General features: G+C 41.0%; 2 protein-coding genes across 4 annotated transcripts in view; both read right to left on the bottom strand.

Moving 5' to 3' along the window:
• LOC101342297 (membrane-spanning 4-domains subfamily A member 4A-like) overlaps window positions 1-1645 on the bottom strand; it is an 86947-nt gene extending 85302 nt beyond the window's left edge. Inside the window, exon 1 of the mRNA XM_023743178.1 lies at window positions 1620-1645. The gene's annotated coding sequence lies outside the window, so the exon portion shown is untranslated. The remainder of the gene's footprint in view (window positions 1-1619) is intronic.
• LOC111822934 (membrane-spanning 4-domains subfamily A member 4A-like) overlaps window positions 1642-12839 on the bottom strand; it is a 109594-nt gene continuing 98396 nt past the window's right edge. For all 3 annotated transcript variants that reach the window (XM_023743175.1, XM_023743173.1, XM_023743177.1), the window contains one exon: window positions 1642-3410. The gene's annotated coding sequence lies outside the window, so the exon portion shown is untranslated. The remainder of the gene's footprint in view (window positions 3411-12839) is intronic.

Here is a 12839-nt window from a genome sequence, read left to right as displayed (position 1 = left end):
CTCCAGACTATGCCTGATTTACTGTCCTAGACCTGAAGGATGCCTTCCTCTGCATTCTTTTAGCCCCTGAAACTCAGGAAATATTTGCCTTTCAATGGGAGGAACCCTATTCATGGGGAAAAACAATATTCCTGGACTGTCCTCCCTCAGGAGTTCAAAAATAGCCCCACCATGTTTGGAACAGCCCTGGCAAAGCTTCTCTGGGGTCTACAGATGTTTCGAGGTCTCCTTCTGCAATATGTAGATGATCTCCTTGTTGCTAGTCCTACCAAAGAGGACTCGGATAAAAACACAATTCTAACTTTGAACTTTCTAGCCCAGGCCAGTTTTCGAGTGTCTGCCACCAAGTTTCAGATTTCACAATGAAAGGTAATTTACCTAGGCTTCCAGATTTCTCAAGGTCAGCAGGCCTTGCTTCCAAAAGCAAGCAAGTGATCCTTCAGATCTCCTCCCTGACCACTTGGAGACAACTTCGAGGCTTTCTAGGTATGGCTGGTGTTTGCAGGATTTAGATCCTGAACTTTAAGTTAATAGCAAAGCCTCTCTATGAAGCCACCCTAGGAAAGGACACAGACCATTTCAAATGCACAGATGAGGGTAAACAAGCCTTCTTGAAAAACAAGGAAAAGCTAGCCTGTCCCAGCACTCAGACTCCCGGACCTCAGAAAGACCTTTGAACTGTATGTACATGAAAAGGGGGAAGTCGCAGCAGAGGTCTTAACTCAACAACTAGGTCCTTGAAAAAGACCAGTAGCATAGTTTTCTAAACTTCCAGATCCAGTCCCTCAGGGGTAGCCAACCTGTCTTAGAGCAGTAGCAGCAACTTGCCTTCTTTTAGCAGAAGCTGAAAAGTTTACCTTAGGTCAGCCTGTGACTGTGTTTGTGCCTCATGCAGTTCTCACCATACTGGAACAGAAAGGCAGGGTCTGGCTCACAGCAGGCTGAATGCCCCGCCACCAAGCCCAGTTCCTGGACTATCCAGAGGTCTTGCTCAAGGTAATTTATACCTTGAACCCAGCCAGCCTGTTGACAAACCCTGTCAATAAACCCTGCAGGTGAGCCAGCGCATGACGGCCTCCAAACTATTGAAGAAGTCTATTTCAATTGGCTGCACTTGTCTGACCAGCTCATTTCAAATCCAGATGTAACCCTTTATAACTTCGAAAAACATCCCCAAATTACACTGTTAGAGATCTCAAACAAACAGCTGAATGGAGAGCAACAATAGATTTTCATAAATGGCCCTTGTAAAACAGAGAAAATATAAGAAGCTACAAAATGGCTCCTTAATAAAATCATTCCCAGATTCAGCCTGCCTACAATGATTGAAAGTGACAACGGATCTCACTTTACTTCACAAATTAAACAAAAATGCTTTAAAAATTAAAGAATCAGTTGGAACTTACATTCAGCTTGGAGACTACAGTCAAGTGGAATAGTTGAAAAGATAAATCACATGCAAAAAACCAAACTGCCAAAATCTGTCAAGGGACGAAAATAACCTGGCCCCAAGCTTTGCCCTTAGCCCTTTTGTGAGTACAGATTACCCCCAGAAGTGGGCTCAAATTGAACCTTTTTTGAAATCATGTATGGAAAACCGTTTCTTAAAAATTACTTGCCTTCAACCGATACTCAGGTTTCTGCCACTGGGGAGCTTGCTCTCTGAAAATATTTGTTGTCTCTGTCTGATGGCCTATCTTATATTCACAGGCATGCTCTCAGCTATCTGAAATATTCTGTTGATGCCCAGCTTCACCTATTCTAGCCTGGTGACCAAGCTCTGCTGAAAACCTGGAAAACGGGACCCCTTGAACCCCTGTGGACTGGACTGTACACTGTTCTTTAGCCACTCACTTGGCAGCTAAACTCAAAAACATCAAAGTTTCAGTGCATCACACTCGCCTCAAACCTGCACCGGAAGATCCTCTGCAACAAGAACAACGTCAGATCCTCTGCAACAAGAACAACGTCAACATAAAAAATGGACTTGTGAGTCTGTGCAGGACTTAAAATATCTGTTTACAAAGGAAAACAAAGCTAATGCCTAACCTGTGCCCCTTCAACTGGGAGACCCTCCATCATGATTGTGCTCTTAATGTTTACATGGCCTTTACTGCCTTGGCAATCATTGTGTTCTTCCTTCTCTTTTACAGCAGGGAAAAGCTCCATCTGATTGGTGGTCACAGAGAACTTCCCCGTTTCCCAATTTCCACTGGCTCTGGCTCATTGTTACTCTGCTGATCATTCTTTTACTAAGCTGTCTTTTTTGCCCTGACACTTTCACTGTCTTATCAGGTCAATTCAAACTCACCTAACAGCTGTGAACATCATGATGCTTCAGGCATCCAACTGGGTTCCCCTTCACTTAACAAACCTCAGATCCTACAGTGCACATTCTTATACTGGTCAGCAAGCTCAAAAGTTCCGGAGGTCTGGACCAGCACTTACATAAAGACCTAGCTTCAAGATTGAAGACCCTGAAAACCAGAGGAGGGAATGTAACTGATAGGGTTAAACTGTTCCCCCTTCTCACATCACTGCCCCCTGGACCTGTGAGTTGCTGATAAGGCATTTCTGTGTAACAACACAAAGTCATCTTAACTGCTTCTCTGCTCAAGTCTGCTTCACTACTCATCAACTGCCACCCTCCATTTGGACATGAGTGATAAGCTCAAAAACTGGCCTTAGATAAACTTCATTTATCATATTCTCAGCTGTCATATTGCACCCCCACTGCATCCCATACATGTTAATTAGTTCCTGAAATTGCCCACCTAGTCCCAGACTTCGTGAATTGTGCACAAGTTCCCTATCCTGAACCCTATAACTGCCCTAAAATCCCCAACCTTGCGGAGGTTGATTTGAGACTTAGTCTCCAAGCTCCTTGCATGACCTGTTTTCAATAAAGTCCGCTTTGTCTTTCTCAAAGACCTGGTGTCTCTTAATTGACTCAAGGGATTGCACCAGGCAGGACCCATTCCCATCCAGTTACAGAGTTGCTGGGTGGGTTCCAACCACCAGCTTTTCAGTTATCAGCCAAGTGCTTCACCATTGCACAACCAGGACTCCTTGTTTGGTCTAGTAAATAGTAATTTACATTTCTGACCTTTAGGTGAAGCAAACTTCAAGGAAATCAAGAGACCCCCACTGAACACATATATTCAATGACAAAAAACAAAGATTTTTTTTTTTTTAATGTTCGTTACATTAAAAATGGCTTGCATTTCAGGGAACTCAAACTTTGCTTTCGTGTAATAGTTAGATGTCATATATTATCATAAACATCAATTTTCTGGCAAATATTTTCCCATTTTTTCTAAGAAGTCAATGGTTCTTCATATCCACGGTCTAAAGTCATTTTGGAGAGCATCTTGGATTTACTGTTGTCACTCCGAGGCAGGAAAAGCATGCTGTAGAAAACATAAAGTATATTAGTTCTTCAGACCTCACTCAGATTGAATTTAATATATATACTTACTTTAATGCCATTTCCTCAAAACTTTGTATACAGAACTCTTAGTTACTTCAAGACTAATACAGCACACTATTAAGCTCTTCACATAATTACTCTTTCTCAGCCTAATATTCATTCACTTTTCTATAAGAAATTTTTACATAATTCAAAACCATTTAATTCAGTTACTTCAGACCATGATTATGGTAGGGGGATGTCTTATATGGTTTGATTCAACAATATATTTTTATATCTTTTAGGGAGAAAGAGAATTTTAAGGTTACAAGAAGTGAAAATTGGAGAATATGACATTTGTTGTGTGCTATTGAGTCGACTCCGACTCATAGCAACCCTATAGGATGGAGTAGATCTGCCCTACAGTGTTTCCTAGGCTGTAATCTTTTCAGGAGCACATTGTCAGGTCTATTCTCCCAAGGAACTTCTGGTGGACTCAACCAACCAACCTTTCATTTAGCACCAGAGTGCATAACCATTGCACCAAAAGGGCTCCTACTAGGACACTTACTGAATCACGTATGCAAATGCACTTTACCAAGTCAAGACTGTTAAAGAGACTTGTGGCTGGGCAGAAAGTGTTTCTGACTAGAAAGGTGGCAACCCGTATTCCAGTGACCTGAACACAGGCACAAAGTCATGGTGTCATCAAAACCCTTCCCAAGTGTATATTATGACCAGACAATGGTTCCTTCTGCCACTCTTGTTGACATAGTTCAACATAGCCCCGAAGTTAAGGTACATGAGGCAAAATTCAATGAGGCCAGCCGGCATACTCACCCTTGGGATATTAGAGCAAGACTGTTTCCACCAAAGCACAGTAGCAAGCACAGAGAGACAGAACTCCAGCACAGTAAAAATCAGCATCATAGACAACACTCCCTGAAATTTAGGAAGTAAAAGTGGTTCTTAAGGCAACCAAGCTTCATGACTTGTTGGGAGATGACTGCAGTGATAAAGGCTGCCTCATCCATGAAAGTGAAGTGAGAACACCATAAGGAAGAGAAAATTGCTCACTTAACAACTGGCTCAAGTCAATAAGTAATTTGCTCATTGATCTCCTTTTTTTTTTTCAATCTTTTTTTTTTATTGTACTTCAGGTAAAGGTTTACAGAAGAAAAAGTTTCTCATTAAACAGTCAGTACACATATTATTTTATGACATTGGTTAACAACCCCATGACATGTAAACCCTCGCCCTTCTTGCTTCTTGACCTTTTTTTTTTGTGAAAATATACATAGCCAAAGATACACCGTTTCAAAAATTTCTACACCCACAGTTCAGTGACATTGACTGCACTTTTCCAGGTGTGCCGCTATTCTCACCTTAGATGAAGGTTTACAGAACAAAATAGTTTCTCATTAAACAGTTAGTATACATGCTGCCCTATGACAATGGTTAACAACCCCACTACATGTCAACACTGTCCTTACTCAACCTTGGGTTCCCTATCACCAGCTTTCCTATCCCCTTCTGGCTTCTAGTCCTTGTCCCTGGACTGCTGTGCTTCATTAATCCTGTTTTGTTTTATGGGGCAGTCCAATCCCCGGCTGAATGGTGAACCTCAGACGTGACTTCACCACTGAGCTAAAAGGGTGTCTGGGGGCCATACTCTCAGGGTTTCTCCAGTTTCTTTTAGGCCAGTAAACCTGGTCTTTTTTTGTGTGTGTTAGAATTTTGTTCTACATCCTTCTCCAGCTCTGTCCAGAACCCTCCGTTGTGATCCCAGTCAGAGCAGTCAGTGGTGGTAGCTGGTCACCATACAGCTGTACTGGACTGGACTCAGTCTGATGGAGGCCTTGGTGGCTGTGGTCGATTAGTCCTTTGGACTAATCTTTTTCTTGTATCCTGTTCTCTTCATTCTCCCTTGCTCCCGAACGGATGAGACCAGTGGAGTATCTTAGATAGCTGCTCACAGGCTTTTAAGACCCCAGATGCTACTCACCAAGGTAGAATATAGAACATTGTCTTTATGAATTGTGTTATGCCAATTGAGCTAGATGTTCCCCGAGACCATGGTCCCCACAGCCCTCTGTCCAGCAGTTCAGTCCCTCAGGGAGTTTGGATATGTCTATGGAGCTTCCATGACCTTTCCTTGTACAAGTTGTGCTGGTTTCCCCAGTATTGTGTACTGTCTCACCCTTCACCAAAGACACCACTTATCTATTGCCTATTTAGTATTTCCCCCCACCCCTCCCATCCCTTGTCACCAACAAAGATTGTTACTTTTTGTGTAAACTTTTTCATGTGTTTTTACAATAGAGGTCTCATACAATATTTGTCCTTTTGTGATTGACTTATTTCACTCAGCATAATGTCCTCCAGTTTCTTCCATGTTATGAGATGCTTCACAGATTCATCATTGTTCATTGATCTTCTTGAGAGGAAGGGTAGGGTATAGTAATTAAGTCAATCATAGCTGGATTCAGAGTTTTAGACTCAGGCGCCCCAAAAACCACCAGACCTGTTGTCATCAATCCTACTCCAACTCATGGTGACTCCATGTGTTACAGAGAAGACTGAGCTCCATGTGGTTTTCTTGGCTGTAAGCTTTATGGAACCTTCTGTGGTGCCACTAGGTAGGTTCAAATCACCAACCTTTCAGTTAGAAATCGAGCTCAAACCATTTGTATTACTCAAGGACTTACAGATTCAGGCCCAGGGACGGTGTAATGTGTGGGACGTAGCCTGAGGTAAAAGAAAAGTCTGACCTGGATGTCAGAAAACTGAGATCACAGGGTTACCTTTGCCTCTGGCTCCTTCAGTTTCTTTGAGTTCTCAGTTCTGCAGTTTCATTTCCTACTCTGGGCCTACATTTATAAAGTTAGGGGAATAAACAAAGTGATCTCAGAAGTGGTTTCCCTTTTACCTCAACTCACAGAAGAAGGGGATTGATCTAAGATCATTCTGAAAACAGTAGTTATAGGTATGTGGACTCTAGAGGACTGCCAACAGCCATATGTTAGAGTACTGCTTAATTTCATCTAGTCCCCCCTTTTTTTAGGGACTCAACAGTTGGAGCTTTGGGGCACAGTGGAAACAGGTAGGGAATCTTTTTTCTCCAAACCACAATTTTCCCAAAATAATGACCAAAGTCCATGTTCCTGGATCTTCTGATAGCCGGCCACAGTAGTAATTCCTTGAGTATATATTTCTTAGAATAAATTAGTTTGTTCTGGGACAGTGCTTTTCTTCAATTTCAAAAAGGGAGAGCATAATATATGACGGAAATAAAATTCACTGCAGGCTATGTGACTCTGGTGAGCCTGATCCCACCCAGTGGCTCCAGCCTACATCCTTGAGCTTGCTGCCAGGTTTGCTGTGAAACTGTTCTTCTGTGGAGGTAAGAGCACCACGTTTCCCACTGAAAGCATTGAGACGTTATTCTTGTATTGCTCTATTCAGTAAGGTAGTCACGAGCCACATGAAACAACTTATATTTAAAGTAGCATTAACTAAAAAAAAATTCAGTTTCTCAATAACACTAGCTGCACAATTTCTTAATAGTTACATGTGGCTACTGTATTAAGCAACAAAGATATAGTGTAGTTCTATCATCTCAGAAAGTTCTGTTAGATAGTCCTTGTCTAATGGTTTGAGGTCAAGGTGGGTGTTCTGAATAATATTTTCTAAATCATGATGAAAGACAGAGAGATATTGCCATCGACATGACTATTCCCTAAAATTTACTTGCTGTTTTCAGGAGATTTTTGCAACAATAGTCACTATAGTATCGCATTATGTGGCACTCCCACATGTGGCCCCCAACTTCAAGCCACAGGCAGGATATTGGGTAGAGTGAAGACTTAGCAAATCTTTACAGATTAGAAAAATCTTCTCCCTATAACCCAACTTTCCTCTCCCTGCCTCTCCCATTTCTGGTTTTCCCTGGAAGGAATAAAAGGAGGGTAAACTTGCACTCTTAACCAATACAAATAGCTAGTGATAATAGCTAGGACTCCAGAGTTTATCCTCAACCCCACAGAAGTACTAGTTTTCAGGTCAAGTAGCAGGAATGATGGGATATGAGTCCTCACACAGTCACTTGACTGGATTATTTTAAAGTGATAATATCTGACAAATACATTTAAACAGTAAACTCACAACATGGAGACCATCAACTTTTTATAACATTGTCAGCTCCTTTGGCATTGAAGATCTAAATTTGAAGACCAGTTACCACCAGAAGGGCATTATGAGGAGGCAGAACTTTTCTAGAATAGGTTCCTAGGCACTAGCCTAGGATATAATTCAATACCCTGAAGGCAGGCAGTGATTTGGGGCACAGTGGTTGGAGATATGTGGTCTGGACAGGGATATAGAAGATCCAGCCTCAACTCTTAACTCTGCCAAATAGCTGCTCTGGGTCTCAGTTTCCAACTCTGCGAATGGCAAGATTGCCCTTGAAGCATTCTCGCTAAGTTTCATTTGGCTCCATAGAGCTGTGAGTTGTAGTTCTCATATTCACCAAAGGCTTAATTGAGTTTTTCTCTGGGATGATTGATAGAGATCCAGAGATGACAAACTACCCAAAAAAGAGAGAAAAAGGTCAGGTCAGTTTGTATGTGTAGATGTGGCAACAGTATTACTATCATGGTATTTATAGAAAACTACTATGGGGAAAGCCCTGATGAACCAAGGAACAATGATGCAAGAGCCATTTGAATACATATGTCCTTGTACTCATATAGCATTCAGAAAAGCAAATGAAAAGCAAGTTATGATTAACACTCTATCCCAATAAACAAAATTAGGACATTAAAAGCCAGGAAAGAAATATTTTTTACATGAAAGAAGAAAGTTCTGAAGTCAGGAGTTATCTAGAGAAGGACGTGAGACCAATGGTATGGAAAAAGAAAAGAAAGGGGACAGCTAACGAATATGGGAAGACAGAAGCAGATCTCAAGCTGGTAGTTCCACAGGCTAGGGCAGATTTGTAAGGAGAAGAATGGATGGCAGAAAGACTTTAAGGCTGTGTTCAGAAAAACAAAGAAATTCTTACTGCTCTGAGAGTACTCATGACCTAATAGACTTGGAGTAGCTGAGTAACAGAAAATTCGCTGACAATGGAAAAATTGATAAAACAATGAGAAAAAAAGTTACAGTTCTAGTGGTCCTAGAATTAAGTAATTCAGGCCTGTATAAATAAATTCTGGGTCTTAAAAAATGGGCTAGATGCCTCCTCAAGTGTGGGCTATGCTTAGTAACTTGTTTCCAAAGAGTGGACTAGGAAAAGTGGAGGGAGAGAAGCAACTTTACTGTGGAGAAACCTGGAAAACACTATATTGGCCATGTGATGAAGTTTAACTTCACCAGTAACAAATCATGTTGATAGCATGCAGAGTTGATTGATGAATTGATGAGAACGGCATTTCACTTCTGCATTCTTACACTGAAAACCCATTATCTTAGTCTAAATATGAGAAAAACATAGGACAAACTCAATCTGAAAGACAATGCAGGCAATCCCTGGATTATGAAAGAGATCTATTCTTGAGTGTGTCTTTAAGAATTTGTAGCTAACTTGGAAAAGGTGCATAGGGTTCCCATTTAGCCTTACTATAGTTTATGAAAAAGCTCAAAGCCTTTTCAGTGATTTAAAAGTTGTAAGTGCAGCAAGTGAAGGTGATTGTGATGAACATTTTGTTGGGAGTAGGGTTTGATTCAGTCTTTGCAAAGTGAAGGCAAATTTACATAACATTAAGGGGTAAGTGTGATTTGTCCATGAGTCAGACATTCTTAACCCAGCAACTGCCTGTATACAAAAAAAAAAAAAAAAAAAAAGTAGCCAGTACTCCAAAAAATTAACAATATTATCAAAGACAAAGAAAGTCTGAGAAACTGTTATAGTCTAGAAGAACCTCAAGATATATATCAACTAAATGTAATGTGCTATCCTTGATGGTATCTTGGAACAAGAAGAAGGACATTGGGAAAAAATTGGTGAAATCCAAAGTGTTGAATTTAGCTAATAAAAGGTAGAGAAAAAGGTGGACTTCTGGATACATGTGACCAAAAGAAAAAAATGAATGTAGCCAAAGATAGCTAGTTATTTGTGGTGGGAAGCCGATAGGAAACCTATGAAAGAGAAACTTAATTATGAGAAGGACTCAACCACATCAACGTAGAAGAAAGTGGCTCTCAAAGAAAAGAACAACTGAGTCCTCTTGACACCTCATACATGCAGTGATCTCTGAGGAATTTCTAGTCCATTACTGAAATATGGACATCTGTTTTTTCTTCTCCGGATGCCACTAAATGCAGCAAAAGCATTTCAGCGTTCTCAGAGCTGGAAGTGCTCTTTTGCCCATGGTTCTCACAAATATCAGCATAGTTTCTCTAAACATATGTGGTGTCTTTCATTGGTTCTCATTTTTCTGTAAAGAAAGTTTCTCCCCAACTTCCTTCTACTTCATGGATTTTTTTCCCTAAACCTGGAGATAAGCCACTAGCCTCATCATAGCTGAAGAAAATAGGTGAAAATTAAGGTGATCTTTAAAAGAAATGATTATTTGAATCAGTTAAGAAATAGGTCTCAAATCAGAAGACTCTTGTCCTCCCACCCCACACAATCAATTCCAAGGCTACAAACACAGAAGAACAAGTTCTACCCATCGACTCCTTGCTCCTGAAGATAGAAATGTAGTAAGATGACAGGTGAAAAACCCAAGCTATTGGCTTCTTCCTCCCACCTCTACAGCATCCTGTCCTCCTAGGGAATTCTACTCATACAGAAGGCTCCTATGAATGGGTAACCAGCCTTCAACAGGGTAGAAAACACTGGAATGAACTGAGAAGAGAAGGAAGAAGATACTAAAATGAGTCCAATGCTCAACACCATCAACCTGCACAGGATCTGAAAAGTCTGTTAGAAGAGGAAAGGAGATGGGGGTTAAAAAAACAGTGTTTGTAAGGACAGGGCCTCTTCAACCCTGGCATAATGCCCATGCATTATCACTGACTACAAGACTTCAGTCAGGATGCAGGCACTGTAAAAGCTCTAGAGTGAAGAATCTGAAAAGTCATTGTGTAGGGAATACTGTTTTGCCACTAAAAAAAAAAAAAAAAAAAAAAACAGTTTTGGACTGTTTGGCAAGTGCGCAGCAAACCTTGAGACATTTCTACCTCTCGACCCTTGTCTGGAGCCCTGGTGGAGCAGTGGTTAAGAGCTCAGCTGCTAACCAAAATGTTGGCAGTTCGACTCCACCAGCCACTCCTTGGAATCCCTATGGGGCAGTACTACTCCACCCTATAGGGTCTCTATGAGTCGGAATCGACTGGATATCAATGTGTTCTTAAGCCCTTGTCTTCTCAAGATTCTGTTCCCAGTTCATGCTGAGTGCTGGGCCCTTTTTCCTTCATCTCTCTGAGTCCATTGTTAGTAACTCTTGGCTCTTCCTTTTGCCTCTTATGGGAACAGTTAGCATTCGAGCCCTCACACTCTTTTGAGAATTGGCAGTGTGGAAGCCTCTCCCTACATCCTTCAAATACCACTGGGGACATCAATATGGAGCTTGGCCCTCCCTGGCCTCCTCAACCAATGTCCCTATTGCTCTGGAGCCTGACGCTGTACCACAGGTGGTGATGTTTTCCTCCCTGACACTCCCCTCACCTCAGAGATTCATAGCTCTATTAATATTTACCAGTTTTCCAAACTTTATGTCACATAAACCTCAGAGTAATCAACACTATTGTTTAGTTGAGGCAAGGCAACTGGTCACACTAGGCCTTAAAGCCTGATCAGATGGAGGAAGTTGGTGCAGAGATAATTCTAAAAACTAGAACTCTAAATTTTTCTTCCCAGATGTAGATGTATTGTTCCCTCCCTCTCCCTTCATTCACGTAATAGAATTTCTTTAATAATCATGGATGAAAATGGACAAACAAAAAATATATATCACCTCTGTTCTCAAAAGGAGAGAGAAAATGGGAAGAGGAAGTTGTTTTTCCAATTACTTGCAGTGAGAAATAAATTCCCTTCAAAAATTAAATTCTGATTATTAGGCACATAATTGGGGAATACATAGAAAAAATGTATATAAAATATGTAATCATTTACCACTATTATTTTATAAAAGAAAAATATACACACCCACCCCTCACTTAACATTGTTACATTCCAAAGACTAGGTTGTTACGAAAAAATAGGCATTATACAAAAATGGAGTATGACCACATCAGTTCACAAAAATGAAGGATGACTACATCATTACATAACTGCCAAATCACTGAGAATCATGGCCTAGCCAACTTGAAACATAACCGTAACTATCACAGCCAGTGTTACACTTGCCTTTCATCCATGCATTCATTACTGCCAGATGTAAATTGCTAATGGACAGACTAGTCAGATAGTAGATTTTTTACTCTTTCCATGAACTGGAAATGTCAGATAATGAGATAGTAAATAAGTAAGGAGTACATGTATTATATATTATATATATATATATAATATATATGTGTGTATACACATTGTTGTTGTTTTTGTATTTTCATAATTTCATACATGCACACGCACACATTGTATTGCAAAAATACAAAAACAACACCAAAAACAAAAAGTCAAAAACTCATATGCAAAATATGGGAAAGGACATTTTTAAATACCGCCTCTTATGGCAAAGGTCTTGGGACAGTTCAAATGGCTCACCAGGTGCCTTCCATTGTCCCCCAGATGAGCATGGATTCCCTCCTGCAAAACTTAAGAGTCTCCACAGAGTAGCAGGGATGCGGGGTCTGGGGACCATGCTTTCAGGGGACATCTAGGTCAATTGGCATAACAAAGCTTATTAAGAAAATGTTCTGCATCCTACTTTGGTGAGTGGCGTCTGGGGTCTTAAAAGCTTGCAAACAGCCATCTAAGATGCATCAATTGGTCCCAACCACGTGGAGTAAAGGAGAACGAAGAACACCAAAGACATAAGGAAAGTATTAGCCCAAGAGACAGAATGGGCCACATAAACCAGAGACTTCATCAGCCTGAGACCAGAAGAACTAGATGGTGCCCAGCTACCACCAATGAATGTCCTCACAGGGAATACAACAGAGGGTCCCTGATGGAGCAGTAGAACAATGGGATGCAGAATTCAAATTCTAGTAAGAAGACCAAACTTAATGGTCTGACTGAGACTGGAGGTGCCCTGGAAAGCATGGCCCCTGGACTCTCTATCAGCCCAGAACTAAAACAATTTTCGAGGCCAACTCTTCAGACAAGGATTGGACTGGACTGTGGGACATAAAGTGATACTTGTGAAGAATGTGCCTCTTAATCAAGTACGTACAAGAGACCAAAGGGGTGGCTTCTGTCCAGAGGTGAGATGGGAAAGCAGAGAGAGTTAGGAGCTGGTTGAATCTTCATGGGGAATCAGGG

This window comes from Trichechus manatus, unplaced genomic scaffold, assembly GCF_000243295.1.
Source record: "Trichechus manatus latirostris isolate Lorelei unplaced genomic scaffold, TriManLat1.0 scaffold00240, whole genome shotgun sequence".
Classification (NCBI taxonomy): Eukaryota; Metazoa; Chordata; class Mammalia; order Sirenia; family Trichechidae; genus Trichechus; species Trichechus manatus.
This window is presented reverse-complemented; position numbering and strand designations above follow the sequence as displayed.